General features: G+C 40.6%; 1 protein-coding gene across 5 annotated transcripts in view; it reads left to right on the top strand.

Moving 5' to 3' along the window:
* Positions 1-19551, top strand: part of LOC149314598 (leucine-rich repeat-containing protein 4C) — a 1025265-nt gene that overhangs the window by 796736 nt on the left and 208978 nt on the right. The gene's annotated exons all lie outside the window — the stretch shown is intronic.

Raw genomic sequence — 19551 nt, 5'->3', positions numbered from 1 at the left:
AAAATGTAAGTGGGATTTAAATTTGGCAAAGGAGTTACCTTACCCCACATGATAACAATAATAATGATGGTGAGATGTTTTAAAGTACTCTTGACAATAAAATTAAAATGTTTTTCTTAAAAAATGGAAAATCACAGAATCACAGAATGTTTGTGAATGTGAAGCTGAACAAAACATTCATGGCTGCCGCTTTGATGCATGGGCTTTTAAGAATTAAGGATCAAAGGGTGGTTTATTTGATTTTTTTTAAAAAAAATAAGTCATTCCTTCTGTGCTTAGTACGTTTGGCCACTTTGTTTCTCAAAGAGGAAGGACACTAGTATGAAGACAGATGGTAGCAGTTATGCAGACACTGAGGAAGAGAAACAAGGCTCCTTGTCTCATTCTTGCATGGAGGTTAGAAATCTTGTAAAAACTGGAAAATGTTTTGTTTAGTTGAGACAACCTAAATAAATTTAGGATGTAGTGAATATTTTTAAAAGTCTTTTAATATATAGGAGTTTTAAGGACTAAATATCACTTATATTACCCCAAGGAAATAATAGAAAAAGTAATCCATGGCAGGTGGTTCCCAATGGGATTGGATAGCATGAATGGCAACTGATGGTTGGTAAAGACTTAGACAACAGTAGGAAGAACCAACTCATTCTAGTTCTATCACCAGTCTTATCCTCTGAGTAGCTATGTAGAGGATTTAACTGCTGGAGACTTTAACAGCATAGTATTGTCATATAACATCTACTTAAGAATGTGTTATTCTCTTATATTGGTTCAAGTAGACTTGTGTGTTATATTTGATTTCAGAGAAACTAAATGATGTTTTCATGTCTGTGGTCACTGAAGAAGATCTAGGGCCTGATATTATAATTGAATTAGAACATTGCCTTGCATATTCTATGAAATTTGAATAAAGCTGACCAATTTGCTAAAGAAGCAATAACCTTTTTAGTGTAGAAGTGTACGGCATAATAATTACATGTTTCTCACCCCTAAAATGTAAAGTGATTTGTATTTCAGAATAGTATTGGCAATTACTGTATAAAAAGGAATGGTGTGGTTGGTGTTCTGAAGCTGTAGTCATTAATTAGGGGAGACAAGAATACTTAAAAGGCGCGTTACAGACCGCTCAAAACGGGCGGTCTCACGCCGTTGCCGGTTGCTGCATCCGGGAACAGTAGCAGCCAAACTGCGTGGTTCCCGGGCGCAGCAAGAAAGAAGTGCCAAAATGGCGCTTCTTCCTGCAACAAGGCGTGAGGTGTGCAGTTGAGGCACCACTTCTGGTGCGCAACGTCTGGACGCTGTGTGTCTGCGACGTCAAAATGGCGGCACCCATCTGTATGCAGCGCCACCATTTTGATGTACTCGTTACGCGCGAGGGACAAGGTACGTCTGGAAGCGCTGCCCCTCGCGCGTAACGACGGCACCCCATAGGGCCCATCTGGAATGTGCCAAAGTCCTCATCCTGGAAATCCCCTATTGAGAAAATGGTCAATGGGGTTTTTGTCTTACCTCCTTCCCACACTTTCTGTGTTGTGTTCCTCACTTGGCATTTGTTGCCTGCTGGATGAGAAATCTTTGAAAGAATTTTAACCACATTCATGACAGACCTAGCACACCAGGATTTGTTCTTACCCTTTTATTAATAGACACTGGAATGAAAATAAAAATCTTTGACCATTTCATCCTCACATGTGTGAATGAATAACTCCCATGGTTTGTCCCCACTGGAGGGATGAATATTTCTCTAAATCCTGAAATGGTTTGGGAAAGCATGTGTAGTTCATTTGTGCTTTATACATGAAAAATGTGCCTTCTTTCTTCAAAAAAGTGTGTGTGTTGCCAAAAAGAGGTTTTTGTGCAACCCTTCAACACATTTAAAACAGTTTTCAGTGGGGGGAAAAACAATTGTTTTCTGCAAAATTTGTGGTTTCACTCGAAAAGATATGAATTTGCACACTCCTATGTATTGTATTTCTAAAATTAGAGGAGTTTTTTAAAGCTTCTGTTTTTGTGCAAAAACAAACACAAAATGCATGAAACACACTGTTTGCAAGAATGTATGTAGAGAGTTCATGCAAATTTCTGAATTTTGCACTTAAGAGCATGATTTTTGCAGAGAAAACCCAAGTCTGTTCCTGGATAAAACAGTATTCTTGAATGAAAAATTCATTGAAGTTAAGTAGGGGGGTAACCCATGATTTTCAAATAAAACCCTCATATTTAAAGGGCTAGGGTCCCAAGTGTCTTCCTCTTATTAATTCAATATCTTAGGTAGTGTGTTTCTTTTTGCCTATAATGTCTAGAATTCATTCAGACAGATGCTTCTGTTACAACAAATAAACAGTAACTTTATTAAATAACATTTGGTAAGAAAGTAACTTAGGTTAGGTTAGTTCAAATTTAGTGTAGCCACATTAATATAACAGCTGCAGTCTTATCACACTTTCCTCTGTACTAACTTGAGTACACTTCCTCTTCTAGTCAGAATTCTTATCTTACCATACTCAGACCCTTTGCCTCTCTCTCTCCAACTTCCTATAAGCTAGTCAGATTCCTTCTCTGATCCTCTCTAAGGCCCAGTCAGATTCCCCTTCTGACTCTTGGGTCATTGCATGGGCCCTTGGGGAACAGGCCCAGTTTGGAAAGAAAAGGGGCAGGCAGGGAGCAGAATGGGGTTATTACCCATTTTACTGCTCGCTGGAATTCTGCCAACACTGCCGGAACTCCCCGTTCTATTCCCCATTTGTGCTAGAGAGGCCGATTTTCAGGAACTGTTCAGAACAGTTCCTGAAAATCGGCCTCTGGAGGATGGATGGGGAATGGAATGGGGACTTCCGTCAGTGTTGGTGGCATTCCAGTGTGCAGTAAAATGGGTAATAACCCCATTCTGCTCCCTGCCTGCCCCCTTTCATTCCACGCTGGGCCCATTCCCCAAGGGCCCATGCAATGAGGTCCTATCTCAAGAACTCTCACTGAAGAACCTCTCTCCATGACTCACTACTGCTTTTATACCTTCTCCTTCCACTGCAGTCCCTCCCTCATAGTTGGCCTGGACTGTGCTTGCCCAGGTCTGCCCAGTGATTTGATCACAGCGACCAACTTAGTATCAGCTCACACAACAGCTCACACAACAGCATTTCACATTCTGTAAGTGGTCACATTCCTGCAACCTACTAAAACTTGGTTAAATATTTGTGGTTACACAAGAGAACATATCAAACCACTTGCTAAAATTGGGACCGTCCTTGTCTCAGTGAGCGTGGAACATGTCGAGATTAGAGAGGGAGGAACATGTTTTTCCCCCTTTGTATTATCTTATTATCATGTATTTATATATTTATTTATTTATCTATCTATTAAAATCTTTATAAGTCACCCTGTACAAAAAGATCTTATGGTATAATCAGTGAAATATCTTTAAAAACAAACTAAAGCAATTAAAACACTTAAAACAATTTAGAATGATTTAGAACACTTTCAAACTAATTAGGCAATTAAACTTGAAAAAAAAGAAGATTCAAGTGGTTGGAAGAAAAGCCTTTGTCACTTGATCTTTTCTCAGGTGTGACAGCAAATGTTCAAGGAAATATTTTCAGATGCAGAAAAATGTGCTGAAATAAGATGTGCAGAAATGCTCTGAGAGTGGTGGTTTTTCTATCTAATGTCCATCTGAAACAGTGTTTTTTTAAAACTATACTGATATCCTCTTTTGCCTCACACACTCAGTTCAACCACACAGCAGGTGCAAAAGACTCTCCCGTTTCTTTTTCTTTCCATAGGCATTTATGTGTGTGTGTCGATAGACTTTGGTCCAGGGTAGCTGAAGGGTCAGATTGCCCACTATGGACCTTCCTGGGTTTTGAGATCATTGTTGGAAACCCATATATCTATCCTGACACCCTCACAGAAATGCCCCATGGAAACTCAGGTGATTCCCTCCCTTGGCTGCTCCCAGACTCTGGGACACCTATCTAGCAGGCAAGATCTCTTCATTCAGCATGTTCTTGGCAAAGGACTGGCTGATGCATAAGGAGTTGTTTACAAAGAGGTTATTGCGTGTGTGTGTTTTTAAATGATGTGTTTATCCTAATGATGTTTTAATGGGAACTTAATTTGTTTGAGTTGGATTTTTATTCAGTTTTACTCCATACATTTTTTCCTTATACACAAGAAACCAGAGGGGCAGTACCAAGGAGAAATTTCTCCCCAATCTGCCTACCACCATTTATTATTTTGTATTACCATTCAGTGTATCATAACAAGTGATAGAGGCAATGAAACACTGATAAAAGATACATTGGCACTATCTGTGAAATGTGATGGCATTGTGGTGCAAACCAGAAATGACAACATGTATGTAGTGATGAGTCATTACAAAATATGATGAAAAAACACAGGACTTTCTAGGTGCCAGTGAACCCTGCAGCAATAGTTCAAAAGGAAGGCATGATTCAGTTGAAAATACCAGCAGAACACCACTGGATTCAAAGTTATATGCATCCTCCTTAGTCATAGAGGTAACAGCTAAGAAGTTGGTCCAAATAACATACTACTAATATAAGCTGATGTATTAGAGCATTCTGATGATTTCAAGGTCTGACTCTGATCATCGCTACATCACCAAGCACCATGGGAGGCAGTAAGTTTCCATCACTAGTCCCAGCTTCTGCCAACCTATCAGTTAGAAAGCATGTGAAAGTGCAAGTAGATAAATAAGTACCATTTTGGTGGAAGGGTAGCAGCATTCTGTGCAGTCATGCTGGCCACATGACCATGGAGCCATCTTTGACAACACTGGTTCCCTCAGCTTAAGTAACAGATGAGCACCATCTCTTAGAGTACGACACAACTAGACAATCATGTCAAAGGGGAAACCTTTACCTTTACCTTTAGAAGAGCATTGAACTAGAACTCTGCAAGACCAACGCCAGAATCTCTACTCAGGCATGGAAACCTAATGGAAATCTAAATTGTGTGACCTTGGGGAAGTCACACTCTCTCAGCCTAAGATGAAGGAAATGGCAAACTTCCTATGATTGAATTTGGTCAAGCAAATCCTATGATAGGGTCACCACAAGTAAAAGATGACTTGAAGGCACATTAACACATGGCTTTGAAACATGTGCCTCTGGAACATGTTCAGAGGAGGGTGACCAAGATAATTAAAAGTTTGGAAACCACAGCTTAGGGAGCTAGATATTTAGCTTTGAGGAGAAAAGATTGAGAGATGATATGATAACCATACAGTGTGTCCTTTGTATCCACTGGGGTTTGGTTTCAGAACCTCAAGTATCATTATAATCAATGGTGTAGTAAAACAAAAAGGTTTGCTTTTTGGAATTTAAAAAATATTGTCAAGCTGTGGATAGTTAAGTTTTTTGATGCAGAATCTGTGGATATGGAGGGCCGACTGTTATTAATTTCATAGAAAGGGCTCTTTAGCAGTGGAACAGGCTCTTTCAAGAAATGGTCAACTCTCTTTCATTGGGTATTCTTAAATGAAGATTGGGCAGCCATCTCTTTAGACTAGATGGCCCTTGTACTCTCTCCTAACTATGATTCTATGAACAATAATAAATTACAATGTTATGAAAGCTGAAAAGTGACAGCAGTTATTTTAACTACACATTTCTTTACTTTTTCTTATCTACAGTGGGCCCTTGGTATCCACTGAGGTTTGGCTCCAGGACCCCCCATAGATACCAAAATCCGTGGATGCTCAAGTCCCATTAAATACAGTGGCATTATAAAATGATGTCCCTTATATAATATGGCAAAATCAAGGTTTGCTTATTAGAATTTGTATATTTTAAAAATATTTTCAAACCGTGGATGCTTGAATCCGTGAATAAAAAAATCTGTGAATATGGAGGGCTCACTGTATTTGTTTTAAACTTGGTCCAGCTAAAGGCCTATACTGTCACTTCCACAGAAACCTTTTTGCAGCTGCAGATTTGCCTACCTACTGTACAAAATGTGACCCACTGCAGATTAGAGTAATAACTGAGTCTTAGTGTCAACTAACTTGGGTCCCACTGATAGAACTAAAGTAGGGTTTAGTTCCAATAAATTCACTGAGTGAGAAAAAAGGAGGGAGGGAGGAAACCCTGTATATGGCATCTGGTTAAATTACAGTTAGTGTGTGGGAGTGTTTGTGAAGAATTCCATGGAGTCACATATGTCTCAATTACAGATCTTATTAGGACTCTATTTTAAGGTATTGCACACACACACCCCATCAATGCTGAATGGATTTTGATGCACTTTGCTGTAAGTCAGTGCAATGAACAACTAAAGCATTCTGCTGGATTAATCTACTGATGGGGGGTTTTGGGGTTTGGGTTTTTTTCCCCCATGACAGAAGAGTTGTTCAATGAACTATTGTTTCATGGACTGTAAATCCTTGGTTCTTTATCTGCTGCTGTGCTACTGTGACAATACATAGCTGCTATATGATAATAATCACATTTTTGAAAGAAATTGTGTGTATTATTATAATTTACATATAATTATAATTGTTCCAGCATCTTAATAGGGACAATTAATAGGAACAGAAATGCATTTGCACTGAATGATCTTAAACTGCTTATAAAGCAGAAACACTGTCATTCCAAAAGTAAGCCCCTTTGCTAGGTCTTGTCCTAAATTATTATTTTAAGTGGATATTTGTACCAGCCTCCTGTGCTGCCTGGGACAGAGCTAAGCATTCCAAATTTACTGTCACCCATTATGCAATTTATTTTCTCAATCAATATTTATTTATTTCTATTTCATCTTTCCATCCTATCTTTTCACCAGCACATGTCTCTAAGCTGTTCATGCCGCATAAATGGCTGCCCCTGATAGGTCATGATTTTGGGTCAGTGGTGCATGTTATTATGGAGAGCGAAGAGGATACTCAATACAGGATCATGATTTTCTGCTACATCCTAGTGTTTCTTGCGGAAGAAGAAAATTTAGGTCCAAAACACACTTCAGAAATAAGTTTGAGACAGCTTTAACTGCTCTGGCTCAGTGCTAGACAATCATGGAAATTGTAGTTTCTTGTGGCACCAGAGCTCTTTAACAGAGAAGGCTAAATGTCTCACAAAACTATAGTTCCCAGAATTCCCTAGCATTGAGCCCAGGCAGTTAAAGTCAAACTGCATTATTTCTGTAGTGTGTTTTGGACCTCAGTTCGAGTATTATTTTTTGAACCTGCAGAGAGAAGAGTGGGGCCATACATAGTATAAGTTGTGTCTCTCTTATTTGGAATTCCAAACTACAAAATAATTCAAAATTGTCCATGTGTGGCTGAGATAGTGACACCTTTATTATTATTATTATTATTATTATTATTATTAAACTTTATATAGCACTGTAGATTTGCACACCGCTGTACATACATTTGCTTTTTATGGTTAATTGTACACAAAAATTGGACACAAAAATTAATTTCTGATGGTTAATTGTACACAAAATTTGTTTTATACACAATATTATTTTTAAATTGTTTATAAAATTACCTATGTATATGGCTATGTATATAAGCTGAATAAAAAGCATAAACTAATTTCATGTTTAGACTTAGGTCCCATCTCCCAGATATCTCATTATGTATATACAAATATTCCAAAATCAAAAACAAACAAACAAAAAAGCAACAACCCAGAATTCAGAACACCTCTGGTCTCAAGCATTTTGGATAAGGCAGACTCAATCTGAAGTCCCATCCAAGGCCTCCCCATCAACTTTACACGCACACATCCTACACTGAGAGGAGAGGGGGAAACCAAAACCAAAAAAGGATTCTTCAGAAATCTAGTTGGACATCCAAATAATCCTTTTCAAAACTTCCCATTGAATAAAATAAAGTCAAGAGTGAAATGAGTGAATGTGAGGAGATTGTGTTGCTCAAGCCTTCTTCCCTAGGTTTAGACACTAGTTCCTGAACAGGGCTATAGACTACATATTCTGATCCAGGTACACTCTTCTATGTGGAATTTCACCTGCAGAAGAAATGTTTATTCCATCCTGAACTGCCCTTGAACACATAGCAATGAATAATAAACTTAATTCATTCTTCTTTGGCAGTTTAAAAGAACAAGCTACACATTGTTAGCAAGCTCCAAGACTATGTATTGCTCAAAATTTATTGCAAGAAATAAACACCATGTCTTTGCCTCCCAAACAAATTAGTTACAATCACTTCTCTTCACAGTTTAACTTTATTCTTCTAACTTTTGTCAGGAAAATAATGATGATGTGGGCCATTTTTCAAGGAAGGAAAGACAACTTTTGGAAATGTCTTGCTAGTCTGTTTAGTATTAAATGGAAGGGAAAATAATCTAGTAGCACGTTTAAAACTCACTGATTTATTTCAGCATGCATTTTCCTGGATTTCAGTTCCCCTGTATAGATGGAGTTCAATATTACAGGCACAGTTATTTAAGAACAGTTACTTAGTTGTGGGGCAGAATCAAATAAAGTATCTTAAACTGTTCCTTCCATTCCCATTGCACCTTCTTGTCATGCTCAAAACCATCCAGAATATATATAGGTACACCTCAGATGTGATTAGTGGTGAAGGTGGTGGAATATTTTATGGGGTCCTCCTTGGATGCTGTTATGTACACAGGACAAGTGGCATTGCAGAATGAGGAATGTGATACCTCATCCCATGGTGGCTCCCAAAGTACATGCCTAGCAGGATTCTAGACTTAATATTTTCAGTCACAACATAAATCAAAACGATGTAGGGCATTGTCAAAAGGAATGTAATTGCACAATCAAAACTTCACAATCAAAACATTCATGCAGCACTGATATTGATCTGCTGCCAGATAATGGTAACTATGTCTAGGCAATTTTTTTTCTCTTTTTATCGCTAGTTTTGTTGTCCCACTAATTTCTTTAAATTGTAAGGGACACTGCACAAGTGATATTTTTCATAATTGATGTACAAGAAAATCTCCATGCAGGAAGAAACTGTGCCAATATAAATTATGGAGTGAAAGCACACACCATCTTCTTTTCTCTCCAACTGTAAGAAACTCTACCCACTAAAATCAGCCCATGTTTCAACAGCTACACAGACACCCACTAGATTATTTTTCCACTGATCTACAGACAGCAATGAAGCAATTTGTCTCTTATTTGAAACAAAAAAACCCACAGTACAGATAATATGGAAATCCCAAATTGTTGCTATTGTTTGAGAGTTGCAGCCCTTGTTAACCCAGCTGGACAGCATAAAACACAAGCAAACAGATGTAAATTGTTTTTGGAGTAGAATTAAGCTAATAAGGAGCATCTGCAGCATTTTAGAAGTCTCTTTTCCAAAAGACACCTAAAATTAGGGTTTAATAATATTCAAGGGCAGTTGAGGTACGGCTGAAAGAAAACATGTGGCTTTCAAGTCATATGTATCTTAAGCTACCCTGCAGAGTTCTGAATAATAGGTTTCATTGACAATGAATTTTATTTCTAATTACTGTAAGTTTAAAGGGGGGAAAGAAAGTAATGTAAGGTAACAAAGAATAGCAATACAATAAAATAAGATTAGAAATGCTGTACAAATGCTGCTCTGAACATCTTTTAACAGACTAAATTTCCACCCTGAAAACAGAAGCCTTCATTGAGTTGATCACCTGTTAGGAAGGCATAGATCAGAGCTGGAGAAAAAACCTCTTGTCAGTCAACTTATTGGTTGTACAACAAGGCACAGGTCAGTACTAAGAGAATCAATTAACAGCAGAGATATTGGCCTGAAAGAGCTGCATCTGATTTGGAGGCAAGTTACTGGTAGGAATGGGTGAAAATTTCATTTCATTTATTTCGTTCTTTTTAAATGAGAATATGGTAAAATAAAATTTTAAAAAACCCTTGATATTTAAGAGGGAAAGGACCTGCAATTTAAAAAACACTAAATAAAACATCACCCTGCAATATTTGAGAAACCAAACCTTTCCATCCTGGCCTAGGATTAAAACTTAAATTTGAATTTAAGTCCCCTGCACTCTGCCATGTTAACATTACTGAATTAAGGTTACCTTTTTTGCCTCTCTCTGAGAGGAACCTTGTCTTTAAAAACCTAAGTATGAGGTAAGTACAATATGGTCCTCCCCATCACTATTGCATTTCACATCACGTTAAACAATTTAGCAGAACTTTCAACTTGCTTCCAGTCGGTTTGGAGATGTAGTGTACACACAACGCATACCCCCAAGATGCCCGGAAGCCCGCTTCATGTCACCCGGCTGCCCATGTGGGCCGGCTACCAGGCACTCCATGTCGTACCTTTAGACGTTGCACACTGCTGGAGTGCCTTAAAGCCTCAGCAGTGTGAAAAAAAACAGCTTTCTGACAGCGCAAAAAGAAATGGCTCTTTGCAAAAAGGCAGATTGCTGCTGCAGTGTGTGGTTGCTGTGGCCCCAATCTAGCTTTCTCAGGGGCAGCTTCAAGCTGCCCCTTCATGGCAGTCTGTTCTACCAGAAAGTTCCAATAAGAAAGAATACAAAACTTTTAGAATTTTCTATTCATAGCTTCTAGATTTAAATCCTTCTCTCACATGTCCTTCCATATGTTGTAAGTCTGCTCTACTTATGTATTCTATTTTCCTGGACCTCTTTCATACTTTAAATCAATATCTCCAACATGGTACCACTCAGATATGTTGGTCTACAACTGCCATCATTCACAGCTCTCATGACTATAGTGGTTAAGATTCAAGACTCATTCAAATAGATGCCAAAAATCCTTGATATACCCCGCCCCCATCTCAGTTTATTATTGCATTTCTTGATTATTTGAACAGCTAACATATAGAGAAATTTCATCAATCACATATGACTGGGCACAGCTTTAATAGGCAAATAATATACAATAAAGTTTCTGGCTATTGAGAGTGTCCTGTAGCACATTGTATATTTCCACAACACATGAGTTACGAACATTTTCCATTCCTGATGCATCTTTATGGACAAGTAGCTCATCTATTTGCCTACTCTCCTGAGAGGAAGACAAATATATTATTATCTGCATGGGTTTAATAGAAAATCCTTTGAATTGATGGGCGAAACCTCCCAGGGATTTCAGACAAAGAAAGGAAGTTGAAACAAGGGCAAAGCTAGGATCCCAACTTCTCACTTGTTTCCGATGCAATATGTAGCAAAGGAAATATTTATATTGAAACCCCAGGGGTCCCAACATATCCAGATGCATAGCTTACAAAAATAATGAATGGCTGCCATACCTCAATAAACATGTCCATCCTAATTCCTACTCTGAGAAAATTAGATTTATGAAGGAAATGCTTCATATGATCTCTGTGTGTGTGTGTGTGTGTGTGAGAGAGAGAGAGAGAGAGAGAGAGAGAGAGAGAGAGAGAGAGAGAGAGTTTGGTATATCCCATGAGTTTAAAAAACTGCAGAAGGAAACTATGGAAATGCACAGCAGTATCAAATGTTTCAACTTTTAAGGAGAAAGGAAAGCTCAACACGAGCTTGTCATTTGGGGCAGCAAATAAAATTAACAATTCATCTAAATCAAAGGTGGTAATCTTTTGACCCACCAGATGATTTAGAATATTTGTTTTCCTCTGCTGTGGAAAGGAGTGGGGGAGGCATGCTATTTTCCTATTGCAACATCAATTGTCCCAAGATGCTTAGACTTCCCAAGAGCTGCTATTTATATTTTTAAAGACGACTACTAATTACAAGCACACAATTAACAAGTTAGTTAGACCCCCCATATCTTTGTCTAGCATTAATGGTTAGGACTTGTATTTTGCTGCATGTTTAGACTGCAGAATTACACTAGTTTTTAGTAAATGTAGTTGATGTAGCAGTAGGTGATCCCTTATTCATTATTATTATTATTATTATTCAGAAGCCATGGACTTTCTTGTCAAGATTTATGTAAAGAACAGACAGCCATGCAAATCTTAGATTTTACCTATGTAATGTTGGATGAAGCTGTTTAATGCAATAATCCCTATCCTGCCCCCTATCCCACCCCTGAATATTTTGAAGAAAATAACTTAATACTTAAATAAGTTTCAATTGTCATGGAAGTTTTCCTTTGGGAAAACTATACCCTTTAGTAGTTTAGCCTTTAGTAACAGAGGGTCTATGGCAACATCAAAAGATGAAGTGGCTTCCAGAGATGAGTAATACAGCCAATGGGTATTTTTAAAAAGGAAAAACATGTTTCTTTTGCTTTGAACTTTGAAAAATGACAAAAATGTTCTTCTGAAAGTAGTAGTCACAGTTTTTAGAAGTCTCATTTAAATCTCAAACATCGATATAGCATAGCTCTGAATTAAGTCTCATATTCCTTTCAACTTTACCAAAAATATACATTTTAGGAAGCTTTAATATTGCTGCAATTTACATTAAAGTGTAAATTTCTAACTAGTCCTAGACTATATGTGCTGAAAAATAGAGATAATATACTCAGTGAAACAGATATGATTAAACACATATCAGAACTCTAATATGCTGAGACTAAGACTTTAATTTCCACTTTTAAATTTTATTATTTTTAATATGACTATTATAATTTATCAACTAATAAACTGTAGAAAGTGAAATGACTAGCCCCTCAGATCATCGCTTCAAAGCAGTTCCACTTGTGAGCATTTAAACTAACTGCATACCATTTGAAAGGGGAAAGAGGGATTTTTTGTATGTATGCAATAAAATTGGCATTTTTAAATTGTTACTTATACATTGAGATTGAACTCAAAAGGACTTTCCATTGTCAAAAAATATCTATTGCATGATCATGCATTAACAGTGCTGAACCCCATTGACTTCAACACCATATATGACTTATTCTGATGTTATCAAATATGGTGTAAGTCAGAACACGGCAAAGACCATTTTTCCTTTCTGTAATTTCTAGAGGACCACAGCAACACATTTCAGTGTCACATCTGGCTGTCATTTGAGCTCCTTTCCATCGACAACCCTTTCCCCCCTGTTTGGTGTATGTTTGGAGTGGTGAGATGGGGGTTAGTGGAGTAAACTGTTGCCTTTTAGGTGATTTGGGAGGATTTGGGCTGATGGAGGAAATAGCCCCCAAAAGTAATTTTAAGGCCCCCTGGAGGGCCTCATGGGCCACACTGGGACCTTTGAGGGGCCCCTTGGTGGGTCCCATGGGCCATACTGAAGGCCCCACAGACCACACTTTGCCCACCACTGGGGCAAATAAACATATAAGGTGGAGGAGGATTTAAGACATGTCCTTTCCATGGCAATTTCCATCACCATTTATCCATAGACAATAATTTTCTGAGCTGAAAAAATCTCCAGTACCTGCAAAGATTCTCCATGAAATCTGGACTCCTGGTTTCCACAGTTCTGAACTGTGTGGAGAGCCTCACTGGAAAGAGATGTTCTCCTCTTAAGCCTGTACATACTGTGGCCTCAATTCAACATTCCCTCAGCATGCAGACCTTATGCTATGCTGACTCATATACAGGGTGACCAGGTGCCATACTTTCAAAGAAGGAGAAAGCATTGCAAAATTTAGGACCTTCAAGAAACTTGTAGGTCATGATGAAACAAAAGCTAAAAATGCTAAGATAAGCATAAAATCATTCTATATGGTTTATGTGCAGTTATAGTATGTATAACATGTTTTATTATTCTTTTATTGTTTTTATTTTATTATGTTTTATTATTCTCTCTTAATCATCCTATCCTATTTGCAGCAAGGATGGGCTGCCAAATAGACACATCTCTTGAAGGGGAACAAAAAATGGTGTTGTGTACCCTCGAGCCATTCTGACTTATGGCAACCTTATCACAGGGTTTTCTTTGCAAGTTTCTTTTGAGAGGGTTTGCCACTGCCATCCTCTGACAGAAATCTAGTTCTACTCAAAGGCCTTCTTAATCATGCTCAAAATGGAAGATATTGTGGAGTTCCTCCAGAACAGGAGGTTGAAATGGAGGGCATGTCCTGGAAAACAAGACATAATCTTTGCCCATATATTATCTCCTCTGACTCACCTTAAAGCCCCTGCAAAGTGTTCAGGAAGGGACTGGAAAAGGTCTGTTGGAGCCGCCATAGTCTGAGGCACAATGATGACATCAGTGCTGAGATTTACAAGGGTTCTCTGAAAATCTCAGTGCTAATATAAGCATCATGCATCCTGCTGGTGGGGCATGGGGGGGGGAGCTGCAAGATGCTTCTCCAATCCTGCCTGATCACACTGAAGCATTGTATACCTCATGTAAGTTAGATTTGGGGCTTTATGAAAACAAAAACATGTATGAACGTCTCCATGAGAATCCCCTCCCAAACACACATGGAGTGCTGGGCAGTAGCTAGTAGGTGCAGAAACAAGACTTGTCTTGACACTGGGCTTGACAGCTTTGTCTGTTCCTACCAAACAGGCACTACAGTGTGATTGATGACTATGGAAAAGCCTCATCTGTTGCAGAGAATCATGCTCCCATTAGCTTGTTTCCCTATAATTACAATTCAGGTACATCTGTTTCCTTAAAGTTCATACTATCTAAGCAATTATTTCTTGTACTAGAAGTACATTTGCCTAAGTGAGAAATCCTTTTATTCCACTCCCTAGTATTCTTATCGCTTCCCACTGTTTTTTCCTTTCCACCTGTTTTTCACTCTTTCTCTCCTTTCACTTCACAGTGTTCCTTCTGCCTTTTCTGACTCTCAGTGTCCTTTCCCCATGTATAAAGCATCAGAATTCCCCCCTCAACCCTCCTCTTTTCCTTTCCCCTCCATTTTATTTCTGAACTACTTAAAGAATTCTGGGCCCTGCAGAGCAAGGGAAGACATGGGTCTATGCAGAGGCTGAATGAAGAAAGGACTCTCTCAGGCTTGTCCAGTGATATCTTTAGGGATAATTAGGGCAATATTCAGTCTAAAGATGGTACTGTGGGCTACAGATTTTAATGAATATTAATTAATCTAATTTTAAAACTGGACACTTCTGAGATGTTCACTTTCAAGGTCCCGTTATAGTACCAATGTCAAGTTTCTGATGGTCACGTTTCATGGCCTGGGAGCGGTGCTGAAGATGGACAGAAACACATGCCACACACAGAGGAGTCCTATGCTTTTAAAACAGATTTCATCATGATTTCTCCCTCTCAAGATGATAATCTTTGTGATATGTTTTCACAGTAATATGTACATCTTTTACAACTGTACCTCAGTGAAGAATCTCTCTCTCACCCCTTACTTGCCAATATTTTTAGACTTTTTGATCAATAAAATAAAATGCATAAATCCCAAACAGTTCAAATACAGGCGGGTTACAAACCGCCAAAAAATACGTATGGAATACGTATTAGGGTTAGGAAGGGGCGGTGCTTCCGCACCCCCCTAACCCTAGTACGTATTCCATACGTACAACATGGTGGCGCCCCTTCCACATGGGGGCCGCCATGTTTACGTATCGGACGCTGTGCGTCCGCATGTGTCGCGGCATCTATGACGTTGTGAGTCCGCCCCTGGCGCTTCGCGACGTCATAGAGGCGCCGCTTAAAGAAGCTCCATTTTGGAGCTTCTTTTTCAGTCCGTGCGGGAGCCGCACGGTGTGGCTGCTGCGGCTCCCGCACAGAGCAAACGGCGGCGGCAGCAGACCACCTCAAAGTGGCGGTTTATAACCCGCCACAGTCACCTCTCCTTTTTCACAGGGGATCTGTTCCGGACTTCCCCCTACACCCATGAAAATGAAAAATTGTCGATATTCAAGCCCTATTGGTTTGATTGGTGGCACATGCCCAGGGGCACTTGCGGGCGAGTGTCATGGGTGCATGACCCATTTTGTCCCCGTTTGCTGCCCACAAATGGACGAGGGATGCGGATTCCAAGTCCATGAAAATGGAAGGGCAAGTGTACAGTAAAAAATGCCATATAATTTCATGTTACCCCTAAAATCTAATGCTTAGCCATCCAGTAGAAAGGCCTTTTGAAATCAGATCTTTTTCCCATTCCTTCCAGAAATCTGCAAAGCAGTGCAGTCTTCTCATAGGAGGGTGTTTCAGAGATGTTGCTCGGAGGATATTGTTTTCTCATGGGCATTCAGAATAATTTCCTGGATCTTCTGAAGGTAGTTGCAACAAAGGTTGTGCCACCATAATCCTAGACAAAAGCATTTTAATCCGATTTCATTTATAAATGAAATAAAATGTGTGCCAATGACAATTATGTAGTGAACATAAGGATTCAGGAGGACTGAGTTCCCACTTGTGTGACCAGAACATGAAGCTTGAGACACTGACTTATAATATATACTGAGAAGCAGACTGAGAATAATAGTGCTCCTAAGGACAAAACTAACATTTGATGATGATGATGATGATGATGATGATGATGATGATGATGATGATGATATACTCCACCAATGGTTACATTATTCCCAGGGATGCATATATTTGTTTTGCCACCTCTGAGCAGGCAATGGTGTAACACCTATTGTTAGTCTTGTATAGTGAAGAGCCATTGAATCAGTGGGATTTACCTATGTGTTGATTCACCATTTATCAATTAATTGGTCTACTTCAGCTGGGAATAACCAATAGGATGTTAGCCTGTATCTCCAATGCCTTATTTACTTTGTACCTAGAGCATGTATAGCTTTTCCCCCACTTACTTAGGTGTAGTTTCTTTGTCATAGTGAACAAACAGGTCTACAACTTATTTCCTGAACCAAAACTATTTTCTTTTGTAATATGCAAAGATTTGTCATGTTCATTTTCACAACTTACCATATTAGCTACTACTAGGAATGAGAAGGAGGTTCTTGTTAGATACTCTTGCAAGATCTTGGCTCCAGCATGATATATTGTTGTTGTTGTTGTGTACCTTCAAGTTGTTTCTGATTTATGGCTACCCTAAGGCGAGCCTGCCATGGGGTTTCATTGGCAAGATTTGTTCAGACGAGGTTTGTCTTTGAGAGATTATGACTTGCCCAACATCACCCAAGGAGTTTCCAGAACTGTTGTCCCCAGAGTCCTAGTACAAACCACTGCAACATGCTGGCACTCAGTTGAATACTAGTCTTCAATAGTGTATACATGCTGAATATTACCAATATATATGTAAAGCTGCAAGACTGGTACCACTGATCATGCTGCCTGGAGGATTCTTGGGGCTATAGTCTAAAATCTAAATTCCAGAAGAGCTGATGCAGAAGTGGAGATGACACAATTCCCACGACTTACTTAAGGCTGTGAACACCTTGGCACTTTCATGGTCTGCATCCACTCTGCAGAATTAATCCAGATTGACACTACTTTAACCACCATGGTCCAATGCTATGGGATTAGGGCAACTGTAGTTTGATATTTAGCTTTCTCCTTCAACAAGATTTGGTCTCAGAATTCCATAGCATTGATCTATGGCAGTTAAAATGTCAAACTGGATTATTCCTGTAGTCCAAATGCAGTTACCATACTACACAATTACAGTTCTGTGATTCCACCTCAATGGCTGTGGCTGCCTCCTGTGGAATTCTGGGTTTGTAGTTCAGAATTGCAATGAGCGCCAGCGTGGCGTAGTGGACTAGGACTCCGGAGACCAGGGTTCGAATCCCAGCTCGGCCATATAAAAAACCCACTGGGTGAACTTGGGCAAGTCACACTCTCTCAGCCTCAGGGGACGGCCATGGCAAAACCCTCTCTGAAGAAACCTGCCAAGAGAAGCCCCTGATAGGGTTGCCGTGAGTTGAAAATGATGTGAAGGAACACAACATCAAAATAAATAAATAAATAAAAAAAAACCCTGCAAATTTCAGGATTCCACAGGAGGCAGCCACAGCATTTCAAAGTGGGATAAGAGTGCTGCAACAGTGTATTGGGAGTCTGCCTGCCTGCCTGCTTTCCCCCTTGCATTCCGTGACTTTTGTGGGCGAACAACTGCAGGCAGGCTTTTAAAGAAAATGAATGCTGACATTCCTTTTCCCCAAGACCAGCTTGAGTGTGTGCGCGCATGCGCCAGAGGCTCTGAAAGTATCTCCCCCCCCCCCACACACACACACGCACACCACCTTTCCTTCCCGCCGAGGTGAACCTGCTGCTGCTGTTCCTCGACCGTCCGCCTGGTGGCAGCAGCGCCCTACCGCAGAAGCGCCTCTTTACGCGCAGCAAGTGCTATAATGCAATTGACCAATCAGTGCTAGGATGATGGGAGGTAATTGGGTAATTGCAATTTACTGATCACAAGCGGTGTGTGTGTGTGAAGAGCGGATGAAGGTGCGTGGAATGGCGGGATTTGTGTGTGTGAGAGAGGGATAAAAGACAAGAGCACAGGTTAAAAATACCACCCAGCCACCGGTGAATCTGGAAGTGCCATTGCCTTAGAGGGGAAAAAGAAAGATTAAGTCACAAAGAGCAGCCGCTTGAAACAGGGTTGCCTATTTTATTTATTCTTTCTCGTTCCCTCCACACACAGCAACAACCCCCTTGAATTTAAAAAGAAAAAGCAAGGGGGAAAAAGGCGGGAGAGGGGCAGTTTCTGCGGAGGGAGGGAGCCCAGACCTCCTGACCGCCGAGGAGGCGCCGCAAAACGGAATCAAAGGGGGACCCGACCAAATTGGGGGAGAAAGAAATAAAACAAGCTGTAAACACCACTGCTAGAAATGTGAAATCCATGCTTCTTCAGTCCTGCTCCTAACGGGAGGCCTTTTGGAATGCCTCCTGGAGAGGAGGCTGGGAAGGAAAGAAGAGGCCCCAAAGTCTGGTCAGTCACTCTGAGGAAGGAAAGGGATCATGGCAAAAGGGGGCTGCCTCTGCGAGGGCGCGCGCACAGCAGAGGAGAGGAGAGGGAAAGGGAAGCCAGGCGCGCGGCCGCGGAATGTGCCATCGCACGGAAAGAGGGGGGGGGGCAGGCGGGTTGCAAGCCGAGAGAGTGGGAGGCGGAGGCTGGAAAAGGGGGAAGCCCCCACCCCTCCCTCCCTCCCTCCCTCCCTCCCTCCCGCTCAGAGCCCAGGAGCGGAGTCCAACTTGTGGCTCTGGAAGCGACCCAGAACTGAAGGCAGCATAAAAGGAAAAGGAAAGGGGTGGGGGTGGGTTGCACAGTTCCCCCTCAACAACAACCCCCTTTTTTTCCTCTCAAGGCTTTTCCTCTCTTCCCACCGCTATATATTTATGGGAAGGGGGAGCTTTGTGGCCACGCGTGGACTGAGAGAACGTGTCATTCTCCTCCTCCTCCTCCTCCTCTTCTTCTTCTTCCATCCGCGAACAAGTTTCTCCTTCCTCGGCGGACTGCAAAGATGGAGAGGCCGGACAAGCTGGAAGGAAGGCGGCCGCCTTTGAAGGGAGAAGCCTCGGAGGGGTGAAATTCCCCCTCCAGCACTGGGGACAGCGCCGGCTTTCCCCCCTCAGGGAATGTTATTGGGGGGGGGGCTGTTTCTGACGACAATGCTTGGATGTTGAAGGAGCAGCTGTAATTTACATATATGTACACACACACACACACATATTTCTTATTGGGGGGGAGCAAAGACGTCGAGGAGAGCGGGCGGAGAGTGGCATGAAACGCCACCCACTCAACCCCGTGGGGTGGTTTTTCTTTCCTCCCTTCCTCCTC

Source organism: Sceloporus occidentalis, unplaced genomic scaffold (genome assembly GCF_023333645.1).
Source record: "Sceloporus occidentalis isolate IW3139 unplaced genomic scaffold, rSceOcc1.0.p SCAF_4, whole genome shotgun sequence".
Lineage (NCBI taxonomy): Eukaryota > Metazoa > Chordata > Lepidosauria > Squamata > Phrynosomatidae > Sceloporus > Sceloporus occidentalis.
Note: the sequence above shows the minus strand (reverse complement) of the source record. Positions and strands in the feature narration are given on the sequence as shown.